Genomic DNA, 12847 nt, shown 5'->3' on the forward strand with positions numbered 1-12847 from the left:
GCCCCCTCATCCTGTGTACCTGCACTGCCCCAGCCTCAGCCTTGACCTTGACTCGCCCCATCCCCATGTCTGCACCCAGCACCTCCCCTGTCACCACCAGAGGTTGCCACAGCCTCTCCGCCCACTCAGCAGGTTAACAGTCCACCACCACCCTGCCCACCGCCTCTGGCCTAACCCAGTCACCTGCCCACCTCTGCGCTCCTTCCCGCGGCTACGCCGGGGGCTCCTTGCCACTCTCCCCGGGGACCACCACCCTGGCCCCACTTCTGGCGTGGCCGGCACAGAGTGGAGAGGGGAGGAGGAATGGTCCTTGGAGCCCACCTCACCCAGACCACGTTTCTTGGCCCTATGCCTGAAAGAGCTCAGGATCCTACCCTACCTGGGGCCAGGTGTGAGGTGTGCTGGGAGGACGCTGGACCAGAGTAAAGGGTAGGGCTGTGGAGTGCTCCAGGGAGGCTCAGACTCTGACCTTGTGACCTGAGACCACGCCCTTGGTCTCTGAGCCTCAGGTCCCTCCCGGTAATCCCTGCCCAGCTGACCCAGGGACCACAAGGGTCAGTGATGCCATTCCTGGAAGGCTGGGCCTTCTGGAGGCTGCTGCTGCCTTTCCTAGCAGAAGCTTTTCAGGTGACTGGAACCTCTGCCCTGGGGTCCCAGCTCCAGGCCACTGGAGGGGGAGGGGCGCTGAGGGCAGCACTCTGGCTGGAAGGGGTCCCGACAGTGATGTTTGCACAGAAACTTACATGGGATGGGGACATTGCTATTGTCCACCCCCTCCCTCAACACCCCCGTACCTTGTTTCTTGTGAACAAGGAAGAAAGGGCTGCTCTGATCATGCCCCTCCCCGCCCCGCTCCCCAGTAGCACTGGGCTGAGATGGGAGGGCCTGTGAAGAAACTGAGGCCCAGGTTAAGAGGCATGGACGTAGAGAACCCTCACCGTGCTGGGGTGTCAGCAAAGCCCCCTAGCTCCCCCTTTGTGTGCCTGGCGGCCCCTCCTCAGTGAGGGAGATCTGGGCACCAAGTGAGCAGGGCAGAAGTTTTGTCCTGGTGGACCCCAGGGTCCTCACTGCCCACGGTCACGCAGTGACGGGGGTCGGGAGGTGGGGAGAGGGCTTTTGATGGCTGGAGGGGCAGGCGGGGGCCCAGTCTGATTCTTCCTGGAACCGCCCCACCCTGCCCGAGCACAGTCCAGGCTTTCACGCCCTTTGAACCTCGCTTGTGATCGGTATTGACAGGCGGCAGGGTAATCATTAACTGCAGCCAGGGGCTGGGCCAACAGCTCAAAAGGCCGCTGGGCTCAGGGTGGCCCCACTTCCTCCTCGTGCCCCGAGGGCCAGCCAGGCACCCAGGTAAGAGCCTCCCGCGGGTGGTCAGACCCCTGCAAACTCTCTGCCCCAGGGTGCTCCTGCGCCCAGCCCTTCTGAGGAAGAAAGGAAGGGACCTAGGCAACCACTGAGTGACCCAAGCAAGTCCCTTCCAGCCCCTGGGCCTCAGTTTCCACCCGTGGGGTAAGGGGGTCAGGACTCCTGACTGAGTGGCAGCATCTCTGCTGCTGCTACTGCCTTTGCCAGACCAGGTACTTAGTCTTGCCTGGGGGTCTTCGGAAGGGCCTGCTGGGCTTTTGGGGTAGGGGTTGGGGGCCACCAACTAAAGTGCCTTCATTCACAGGCACATCCTCCCAGGCAGAGGACTCCTGCCCTCACCTCACCTTGACTGCATCCCAAAAGGGAGGACACCACTTCAGGGAGGTTGCCGGGCAGGACGGACCCCCAAGGCCCTGATCTGTGACCTTGGGCATCCTCTTTTGCCTGTCAGGGCCGGTTTCCACTGCTGGGAAAGGGGAACATAGCCCAATTGGGGGTCTCCAAAGTATCCCCCAGGCCTCAGCAGGACTGGCATTGTACCTTGGGCCAGTCTCTTGGGCCAGAGCCTGTCTGGTGGGGATGAGAACACACTTTGCAGGAGAAAGGTCTGTTCCCCCAGGGGTCCTGGGCCAGCTCAGGGACCCCAGACAACAGCTTCTTCCTCTCCCCACTGAGGGGAGAGACTCAAAGGTTGAAGGGAAGGTGGCTTCCCAACAGCGCAGGCCAGGATGGCCTCACAAGCCCTGATTTGCATATGAGGAACCAGCAGCGGCTCAGAGAGGTTAAGCCACTTGCTCAAGGTCACCCAGCTCCCAGGACCCTGCTGGCTCTCAGGCCAGTGAGGTGCTAAGTGCTCTTCCAGATTGGCAGTTGCTTATAGCCCTGTTCTTAGCGTTCTGTGGCAGATCTGTGTATCAGCATCTTTTCCAGTTCCCCGTTCTTGCCCTTCTCCCCCTACCACTCTCTCCTCTGTCCCTTTCCAGTTCTCTGCCTGCCCCTCTCATCTCTTTCTCTCTTGGCCTCTCTGTCTCACTCTCCCACTTTCTCTGTCTCTCCTTCTCCCACCACCCTTCTCCTTTCTGTCTCATCTCCGCTTCGTATCTGGGGCCATCCTCAGGAATCTGGGCATTCAGAGGTCCCTGGAGACGGACAGGTGCCCAGCCGTCCCTCACTGCGCCTCTGCCCTGCGGCTGCAGCAAGAAGGGTGGGCAAAGGGCAGAGAATGGAGGCCACAGTGGCCAAACCTGAAACTGGGGCCCAGGTCTGGTTGGGAAAGAAACGAGGAAACGAGGAACTTGGGGAGAGAGGGTGTGCGGGTGTCAGAGTGGGCAAAGGCTGCCCAGGAGCTGTAAATGGGAGCCACTCCCGGCTTTATGAGCAGATCTGGGGTTGAGACTGGACTTCGCCCAGAGAATCAGTGCTGGCATCAGACTCCGGGTGTGGGCCTGGATGATAAGGAGCCTCAATAAAAAGACCACAGACCTGGGGCCATGAGGACCCAAGGGGCCCAAGTGGGTGGTCATGCTGTACTCCCCAGACCTCTGCCCAAGGGGAGAGGCCAGGCAGGCAGGGCCCAGGCCTCTGGTCGGTTCCCACCCCCTGTAACAGCAACTCCATGTGGAAGTGCCCACAAGTTCCAGTGGGGCTGCTGTTATCTGGGGTGGGGGCCAGCGTCCACAGAGGAGGAGAGGCAGCTGCTGCCCAACAGACCAACAGAGACCCCCATGGCCATGCTCCCAGGCCCAGGATGGCAAAGGGTGGTGGGCTGTCAGCAGGCTGCCAAGACCGAGTGCACAGGGCTCTGACCTATGAATTGACAGCCAGTGCTCTCGTCTCCCCTCTGGCTGCCAATTCCATAGGTCACAGGTATGTTCGCCTCAATGCCAGCCTTCAGGACCTGTGGGGGAAGGGGTGGGGCTGGGGATGTCTGGTGGGCACTGAAGACTTGCTATCACAGTGCAACACTCAAGGCCCAGCTCCCTTCTGTCCCATTCCCACCTGTCCATTTTCCCTCTTGTGAGCATGAACTGCTTTAGGTCTCCACCTGTACCGACTGTGCTGCAGCATGCCTCTGTGCTTAGTCCATGCGGTTCCCTCTGCCTGGAACACCCTTCCCAGCTTTTTTGCCAGGCACTCTTACCAACCGTTCCAAGCTCTGCCCAAGCATCTGCTGCCTCCAGGAAGCCTTCTTAAAGCCCACTTGATCGTTAAGTGCCTGGCCGGGCACCCCCAGTACCCTGTGCTTCCCCCAAGCACTGCATTCTCCCAGGGTTTCCGTTCTCCCTACCACCTTAGGCTCAGCCCCCAGCCCAAGCCAAGCCCAGGTGTGTGCTCGACAAATGTCTGAACAGACCCTGAGCCTCCATCTTGCACCCTGAGGAAGCACCACCAACGTCCAGTGCGGCCAAGGGGAGCCAAGGGCCCTGGGTTCCAGTCTGTGCTGGAGCCCCTCCGCCACCCCGGACAGGGACCCTGAGCCAGCCTTCCCCTCTGCTCGCCCCGTTCTCCTCTCTTCCCAGTCTCATCTCCCCAGGCTGCCCTGGCCCAGCCGTGGACAGCACGGCGGTCCCCACCCCTGCTCCAGCTTCCCGCAATAGCCTCGCTCCTGCCTGGTTTTTATAACATGGGGTTCTGGGAACATTTTCATTTGAATAAAAAGGTTTCTGCTGCTAAAAGTTTAGAATTTAAACCCTGGAAACACAGACCTAGGAATAAAGTCCAAATTGCTTAGTAACAGGAACTGGTTCTTGAGCCCTTTCTGCTTGCTGGGAGCTTGCATACATCAATCGCCTGGAATTCTTTCGGCAACCTTGTGAGGTAGCTGTTGTGAACTTGTTTGGAAGAGGAGAACTCAGGCTCAGAAAGGGTGAGCATCTTGCGAAAGTCACAGAGCAAGTCGACCTTTTCTCCCTCCGAGGACTCTGCGCGGCTGACAAGCGTTCAGCCCCCTGCTCTTTCCCTTGCCCCTTCCCATGTGCAGCTGGGCCCCCATCCCCTCGGCTGAGGCCCAGCTGGGATGACCCTCCCAGGACTGAGGGATCTGCTCCCCTTCCTCTACGTGCACCAGCTCCGTGGGCCTCTCCCACTGCCTCCTTATCTCATTCAGTGCAGGGTTGAGAGCTCTGCAAGCTTATCTTATCCTTGTGCTGATCCCAGACTCCTTGAGGGCAAAGTCCAGGACTCACTCATCCTCCCTGGTCAGGCAGCCCAACATAGTAGGTTTTCAACATACTCTGGCCGAATGAAGGGGATCTGAACCCTGACCCTCTCGGGGCTGTCAGGCCCCAGGCCTAGAGTGCTGGCTTAGGGTGGAAGCGGGTGGCAGGCAGCCTCCTGCTCTGGGTTTCCTCCTCCATCTGCCTCTACAGAGCCCCTGACGGCTCTCAGAGACCATGTAACAACTCGTGCAAGGCAGACCCAACTCTCTCTGACTGGCTCCTTGACCTGTGGCCTTTTCCCGTCAGGCCCTGGGCCCGTGCACATCTTGCCTAGCCCGGAGACCTCCAGGGCACCTCCCTGCTCACCACCAGAGCTGGCTTCACCCTCTTCCCCACTCATTGGCCCTCATGATGCTCTGTGGCCCCTCTTAGAACTCCCATCACACCCCCTCACCAGCACCTGGCTATTCCCCCCGCCCCACCCTGACTGTGAACCCCTGGGAGCAGTGGCCACTGACTTTGTTTCCTGTGGCCTCAGAGGGTGGCACAGAGTAGGTGCTTAATAAATGCACGCCGAAGGACTGACCACATCCATGAATGAAGATGCCTGGGGGGAGGGGGGCAGCAGGTGCCTGGAGCTGTCAGCACAGTGCCCACAGGTAGGAGGCCCGCAGTAAATGCCAGCCGTGGTCTTCATCACCATCACCAAACGTCCGTGAAACAAGGCGATGCTGAGGAGGCCGCTGAAAGTACATGCAAATTAAATGTGTTCCAACCTCAAAGAAAGGGTGATGGGGGAAGGAGTGGTCAGAGTTGGGTGGCCTGGATCGGGAAAGGCTCCCTGAGAAAGGCGAGTTTGAGTTCAGTTTTTGCTGAGGTGAAGCCCAGGAAGAGATCCTGAGCACTGGAGGGGGATGGAGTGACAGGGACAAAGGTGCAGAAAGGGGAAGTAAGCATTCGGTGGGCCGGGGAGCCCGCTCTTCTGCAAGCCTTACTCCCAGTGGCCACCAGCAGGGGACGCCCTGGACCGCATCCCGCCAGAGCTGGGCGGGGTCGATTCTCCCCACCCTCCTCCCTGCCCAGCGCTGAGTCCTGCAGCCATTCCCCACCCCGACCCCGCCCCGACCCGACCCCGCCCCGCCCCGGCCCCTCCAGGCCGGCGGAATACATTAAGCGCCCTCCACTCAGCAGCAGGTCCCAGATGCTCAACGCGCACCTCACTCGAAGTGGGGTTCCTGGTGGGACGTTTACAGCTGTTATGTGTGTTTTTTTTGTTTTTTTTTTTAAATGTTATTTATTTATTTACTTTTGGCAGTGTTGGGTCTTCGTTTCTGTGCCAGGGCTTTCTCTAGTTTCGGCAAGCGGGGGCCACTCCTCATCGCGATGCGCGGGCCTCTCACTATCGTGGCCTCTCTTATTGCGGAGCACAGGCTCCCGACACGCAGGCTCAGTAGCTGTGGCTCACGGGGCTAGTTGCTCCGCGGCATGTGGGATCTTCCAAGACAAGGGCTCAAACCCGCGTCCCCTGCATCGGCAGGCAGACTCTCAACCGCTGCGCCACCAGGGAAACCCATGTGTGTATTTGAATAAGTATAAAATGCGTCCCCGCATAACTACCACTCCAGGTAAGAAAATCCGCCTTGCAGAGCCCCCCAATATGTCCTTGCAGGTGACCCCTCCCTAGGTAAGCGCAATGCTGACCTTAACGGTAACCACTTCCTTGCCTTTCTCTGCGGTTTACCCCCCAGGTACGTAGCCCAAAACAGTTTGTGTTCATTTTGCCGGGGGCTGTTGTTGTTTAATCATCAATGGAATCTTGCAGCTGCGTCAGGAGGTCTCCGGGTGGTTGCTGGAGCTGCGGTTTGTTCCCATTCGTTCACTGCCCACGATGTTGCCGTTGTATGAATAGAATCCAGTTGATTTATCCAGTAGACTGTAAATGGACCTTGGCGCTACTGGGTAATGAGGCAGCAGATGAAACGTTGGACCAGGCCTCTTGGTGCCTTGAAGGAGGGGTACCTTGTTAGAGGCGTTTTTCTTTTTTGGCCTCACCAGGCGGCTGGCTTGCGGGATCTTAGTTCCCCGATGACTAGGGATTGAACCCGCGGCTGTCCGCCAGGCAATTCCCTTCTTTTTGTTTTTGACAATCAGGAAACCTTCAGAAAAGCTGCAAGAAAAGTACAATGAACATCCATATAGGGGGCTTCTCTGGTGGCTCAGTGGTGAAGAATCCGCCTGCCAATTCAGGGGACACAGGTTTGAGCCCTGGTCCGGGAAGATCCCACATGCCGCGGAGCAACTAAGCCCGTGCGCCACAACTACTGAGCCTGTGAGCCGCAACTACTGAAGCCCGTACACCTAGAGCCTGTGCTCCGCAGCAAGAGAAGCCACGGCAATGGGAAGCCCACGCACCGCAACGAAGAGTAGTCCCCGCTCACCGGAACTAGAGAAAGCCCGCATGCAGCAACAAAGACCCAACACAGCCAAAAATAAAAACAAAATTAAATAAATAAATAAAATTTTAAAAAAAATCCAGGGCTTCCCTGGTGGCGCAGTGGTTGGGAGTCCGCCTGCCGATGCAGGGGACATGGGTTCGTGCCCTGGTCCAGGAAGATCCCACATGCCGTGGAGCGGCTGGGCCCGTGAGCCATGGCCGCTGGGCCTGCGCGTCCGGAGCCTGTGCTCTGCAACGGGAGAGGCCACAACAGTGAGAGGCCCGCGTACCGCCAAAAAAAAAAAAAAAAAAAAAAAAAAACCCACATACCCTTCACTCAGATTCACCAGTAGTTAACATTTTGCCCCATTTGCTCTCTCTCCTTCTCTCTCTCTCTCTCACGCACACACATACACACACATGCATTTTTTTCTGAGCCATTTGACAGGAAGTTACATAGGTCATGACCCTTCACTCTTAAGTATTTCAACATGTATCTCCTAAGAAAAATGACATTTCTTACACAACCGTGGTACAGTTACCAAATTTAGGCCTGGCAACAGTGATGCCAACACTGATGCAACCCTGGGATCTGATATGCTGTCCCCTTTCCAGTGTCTCTGATTGTCCCAGTGAACTGGGATCGCGCCTCACATTTGGTTGTTAGGGCTCTTCAGTCTTTAATCTGGAACCATCCTCGGCCTTACTTTGTTTTTTAAGACCTTAACGTTTTTGAAGAGTATAGGCCACTTGCTTTGTAGAATGTCCCTCAGTTTCTTTTTCCCCTTTTCCCCCCAAATTAAGAAAGTCAAATATGTCCATTATGTCAAATTTGGACAATATAGAGAAGTAAACCAAAGTTGCCCCAGCTCCTTTGACATAAGGAAAACCCTTTAGACATTTCCTGTAACTGAAACCGTGCACCTCAGATTGGGACTTGAACCCATGAGGCCGGAACTCAAACCCAGCCAAAACCCTGATTGGGACTTGAACCCACACAGCCGGGACTGGAACCCGGCCAAAACCCACAGTCTTCCAACTGAGGCCATACACCTGGTTTCAGGACTTAATGAAGCTCAGGTTCTTGACGTCTCAATGCAGAAAGAATTCAGTGAGAGACAAAGTGATAGGTAGGAAGTGGATTTATTTAGAGAGAAACACACGCCATGGACAGAGTGTGGGCCACCTCAGAAGGTGAGAAAAGGCCCCAGGGTATGGGGTTGTCAGATTTTATAAGGGTGGGTAATTTCATAGGCTAATGAGTGGGAGGAGTATTCCAGCTATCTCAGGAAGGGGCGGGGATTTCCAGGAATTGGGCCACTGCCCACTTTTTGATCCTTATGGTCAGCGTTGGAACTGTCATGGTGCCTGTAAGTGTGTCATTTAGCGTGCTGATGTGTTACAGTGAGATATACTGAGGCTCAACGTCTAGTGGAAGTCGACTTGTCCGCCATCTTGAACCATTTGGTTCTAATCAGGTTATGTCATGTCCTTGGGCTGTGTCATTCTTTCAAAGGGTGCCCTGACCCCTTCCCTCCTGTTTCATAACCACTCGAGTTAGTCGACTTTGCTGTTCTGTGCACTCCGTACATTAACATTTACTTCCAGGAGGTAGGTGCTTTCCTTAGCCCTGTTTTACAGCTGGTCCCAGAGACCCTGAGTCTTGCTAAAGATCACACAGGTAGGACTGGAACCTGATGGTGCACTTGGCCCTTATGCTACACTGTCTCTCCATAGTGGCTGGTAGTGTATGTATGTGTGCGTGTGCGTGTGCGTGTGCGTGTGCGTGTGTGTGTGTGTGTGTGTGTGTGTGTGTGTGAACCTCTGCCCTACTGACATTTTGGGCCAGGGCCAGATATTTCCTGGCTGTGGGAGGCTGTCCTGTGCCTTGAAGGATCTTAGCAGCATCCCTAGGCTCTACCCACTAGATGCCAGCAGATCCCTCAAGTTGTGACAACCAGGAATGTCTCCAGACATTGCCAAGGGTCCCCTGGGGAGCAGAGTCACCTCCAGTTGAGAATCCCGTGTGTGTGTGTGTGTGTGTGTGTGTGTGTGTGTGTGTGTGTGTGTGTGTCTGTGTGTGTGTATCAAGCCACGTGACATTGTATTCAGTCTGAAATCTGCTTTCCCGGTTATTGGTAGTCCACGATCACTTTAGTTTCATTTTCTTCTCATCTCCTGTTGCCAGGAGTTGCCAATCAAATAAATTGTTGATTGACAAAAAGACAAATCCATTGCTGTAGGAGTCTTCTATTGCCGCACAACAAATGACCGCAAACTAAGTGGCTTAAAACAATAGTCACTTATTAGCTCACGGGTCTGTAGGTCAGAGGTCCAGAGTCTCGAATGCTGAAATCAGGTGTTGGCCAGGCCGAGTTCTCTTCTGGGGGCTCTGGGAACCATCTGCTTCCATGCTCATCCTTATTGGTTGGCAGGCATTGGCAGGATTCCGTCCTTGCAGCTGTAGGAGTGAGGTCCCCATTTCCTTGCTTGTTGTCAGCCGGGGGCTGTTCTAGGCTCCTAGAGGCCACCCACATTCTTCTCCACATGGTCCCCCTCCAACTTCAAGCCAACAATGGCACATCAAATCCTTCTTGCGCTTTGAATCTCTGACTTCCTCTGCCAGCAGCCAGAGAAAACTCTGCTTTTAAAGAGCTCGGGGGCTTCCCTGGTGGCGCAGTGGTTGAGTCCGCCTGCCGACGCAGGGGACACGGGTTCGTGCCCCCGTCCAGGAAGATCCCACATGCTGCGGAGCGGCTGGGCCCGTGAGCCGTGGCCGCTGAGCCTGCGCGTCCGGAGCCTGTGCTCCGCAACGGGAGAGGCCACAGCAGTGAGAAGCCCACGTACTGCAAAATAAATAAATAAATAGATAGATAGATAGATAGATAGATAGGGAAAGAAAGAGCTTGGGTGGCACTTCCCCGGTGCTCCAGTGGTTAAGACTCTGGGCTTCCACTGCGGGGGCCACGGGTTCAGTCCCTGGTCGGGGAACTAAGATCCTGCATGCTATGTGGCGCAGCCAAAAATAGATAAATAATAAAAATAAATAAAGAGCTCAGGCCACTCGGATTATCTCCTATCTGAAGTCAACTGTACCATCAAACATGACTTATCACGAGTGATGTTCATCATATTCACAGGCCCAGGCATTATACAGGGTGTACACACCAGGTTGGGGAATCTTGGGAACACCTCAGGATTCTGCCCACCACAATTACCAAAGGGCAAGAGGGGGTCTTTCAGGGGGAGGTATTGGGAGGTAAAGGGTAGCAAGCCAGGCTGGATGAGCAACCCTGGGAAGGGTCCCATTGCATTCCTGCCCTTCGAGAAGCCCCAACATGTACGTCTGGGAGTGAGCGTGGAGCTTGGGCAGCCATGGGCCCTCCCACCTCCCCTACTTCTGGTCCCTTTTCAGATGACCCATCCCCATCACCTGTACTGACGGTCAGGGTGACGGATAGGTCAGGGGAATGTTGTAGCTGGGCCAAAAGGGAGGTGAGACACTGACTATTGGCAGGGTAGGTGGGCTGGGGCAGCTGTATAGACCACCCAGCTCCGAGCGACCTGGCTGGAGACTGATCTGGGGGAAGGAGGAGAAAGGTGTTAGGTCAGCAGAAGGGACTGGAGGGTGGCCTTGGACACAACGTCTGACCCCTGATGAGGTGTGGGTGTGAGGGGCTGGGCCAGGGACCAGAGGGGCTGGGCTTGTTAAAGATGAACTGGTCTCAGGAATTCCCTGGCAGTCCAGTGGTTAGGTCTCCATGCTCTCACTGCTGAGGGCCCGGGTTCAGTCCCTGGGTGGGGAACTAAGATCCCATAAGCCGTGCTGCGTGACCAAAAGAAAAAAGAAAAAAAAGATGAATTGGTCTCTGTGCTCTGGTGGCTGAGTGTGACACACGACTGGAGATAGACTTACTCTCCAGCCCCAGACTTACCTTCCAGCCCCCAGCCTGTGAGACCCATGGTGAGGCTCAGGGCAGCCGCCAGTCATGGGGGAACAGGGGAGAGAGGCTATGGGGAGGGAGAGGAAGCTGGAGCAGAAGAACATGCTTGGAGAATATGTGAGAAGGCAAGTGGCTGCACTCCCCCACGGGGGGCTAGGATTGTGGTCACTCAGGCAGCAACATCCACATGCCTCGTGTGTACTCTCAGGCTTCTGAGACCACGGGGACATCGGGGTTACACCCACTATTTCCATCAGTGTAGAGTAAGGGGATCCCAAGACCCTGCCAAGGGACCCCTAACGGTATCGCTGTAGAAGGCAGAATTCTCACATGAAAATGATAAACCATTTCCCCGGAAGTCCCCATATGTGATGTGTCCACAGTAAAGGCCTGGAGGGCAGGCTTGGAATGGTGCCTGAGCTCTCCAGGGAGTTTAGGTAAAGACTGTACCCTGAGTTCAGCTGCAGCTCCTGCCTCAGCAGCTCCTGCAAGATGGGGCCAGAGGCCACCAGGACTGAGACACGCGGTTCAGAAGCCCAGCAGGGGGTGGCCTCCTCCAGCCCTGCAGTATAGTTTCTATCAAAAGTGCTCGGGACTTCCCTGGTGGCGCAGTCGTTGAGAGTCCGCCTGCTGATGCAGGGGACACGGGTTCGTGCCCCGGTCCGGGAAGATCCCACATACCGTGGAGCGGCTGGGCCCATGAGCCATGGCCACTAAGCCTGTGCGTCCGGAGCCTGTGCTCCGCAACGGGAGAGGCCACAACAGTGAGAGGCCCAAAAAACAAACAAACAAACAAACAAAAAAGTGCTCAGAGGCCTCTGCAGCTCAGCTCTGCAAATCACCATGTGGTTATATGTACACAGCACCCTGGCAGGCCCCCCCTGGCTACAGAGTTAGAGCTGCTGCTTCAGGGCAGAGTTCACCCCAGCCTGTACCTGGGAAAGAGGCTCTTCAAACCCTCTTGCTTTGCTACCAGCCCGACCTTGCAACTTCAAATGGTTTGATTGTGGAAACAGCACAGTGTTAAGATTCCAAAGGTCCAGCTTCTCATTCAACCTGGGTGACTTCAAGCAAGCCACTCAACATCCCCAGGCCTTGGGCTTTTTCTTATTGGGATCTGAAGGCAGAGATCCTGAGCAGCCCTGACACTCAGTCACCTCCAAGCTGGACACCTGCAGAGGCCTCTGGAGCCCAGCAACTGTGCATCTTCCAGAGAGAGGCCCCATGGGGTGGAAGGGATGCCCTCTGGCTGGTGCTGGAGCCCCTGGGCTGCAAAGGAACAGAACTCCCTGGTTCTTTACCTTGTTCTGGCAGAAGTGATCTGTTGGCCAAATCTCTTACTCATGACTGTAAGAACGAAAACTGTGCTTATATGAAAACTTTCTCAGTGGAAAGAAGGAACCACTCCTCCTCCCAGGGACAAACCTATGTGTTATTGGCTTTTCCCAGCCTGATATTTCTGCCATATTTAGAGGAAAACTCTGTTTTTCTTTTCTTTTTAAGTTGTTTTCAGGGGCAGGTAGACACTTCTCTAGACCAGGCCATTATGGGGCTGAGCAGACTGCTTTGAGGTCAAGCAGGTGACCCCCTCCTGCTAGCTGGGAGCAGTCTCCAAGGAGGCCTAGTGGCACCCAAGGCAGGGTTTGGCAGTGTATGTATGAGAATTTAAAGGAAGAAAACACTGGGAGTGGGGGAGTGGGCATCATTTCTGAGGAAAAGGAAAATATTTGAACCCTTCTTCAACCTTTTGCCAGGGAACCAGCCAAAAACAAAGAGGAGACACCAAAAGTGAAACGGTTCATTCATGTTTTATGAAACTTTCCCACCCAACAGAATCTATCCTACACAAAAAACAAAAAGAAAGTAAGTTAGGACATTTTCACAAGCTGGGGCATTACTAGATATGGAAGCTGCCCAGGACCTAAGTGCCCACTCTGCGAAATTGG

Source organism: Hyperoodon ampullatus (assembly GCF_949752795.1).
Source record: "Hyperoodon ampullatus genome assembly, chromosome: 7".
NCBI classification, from domain to species: domain Eukaryota; kingdom Metazoa; phylum Chordata; class Mammalia; order Artiodactyla; family Ziphiidae; genus Hyperoodon; species Hyperoodon ampullatus.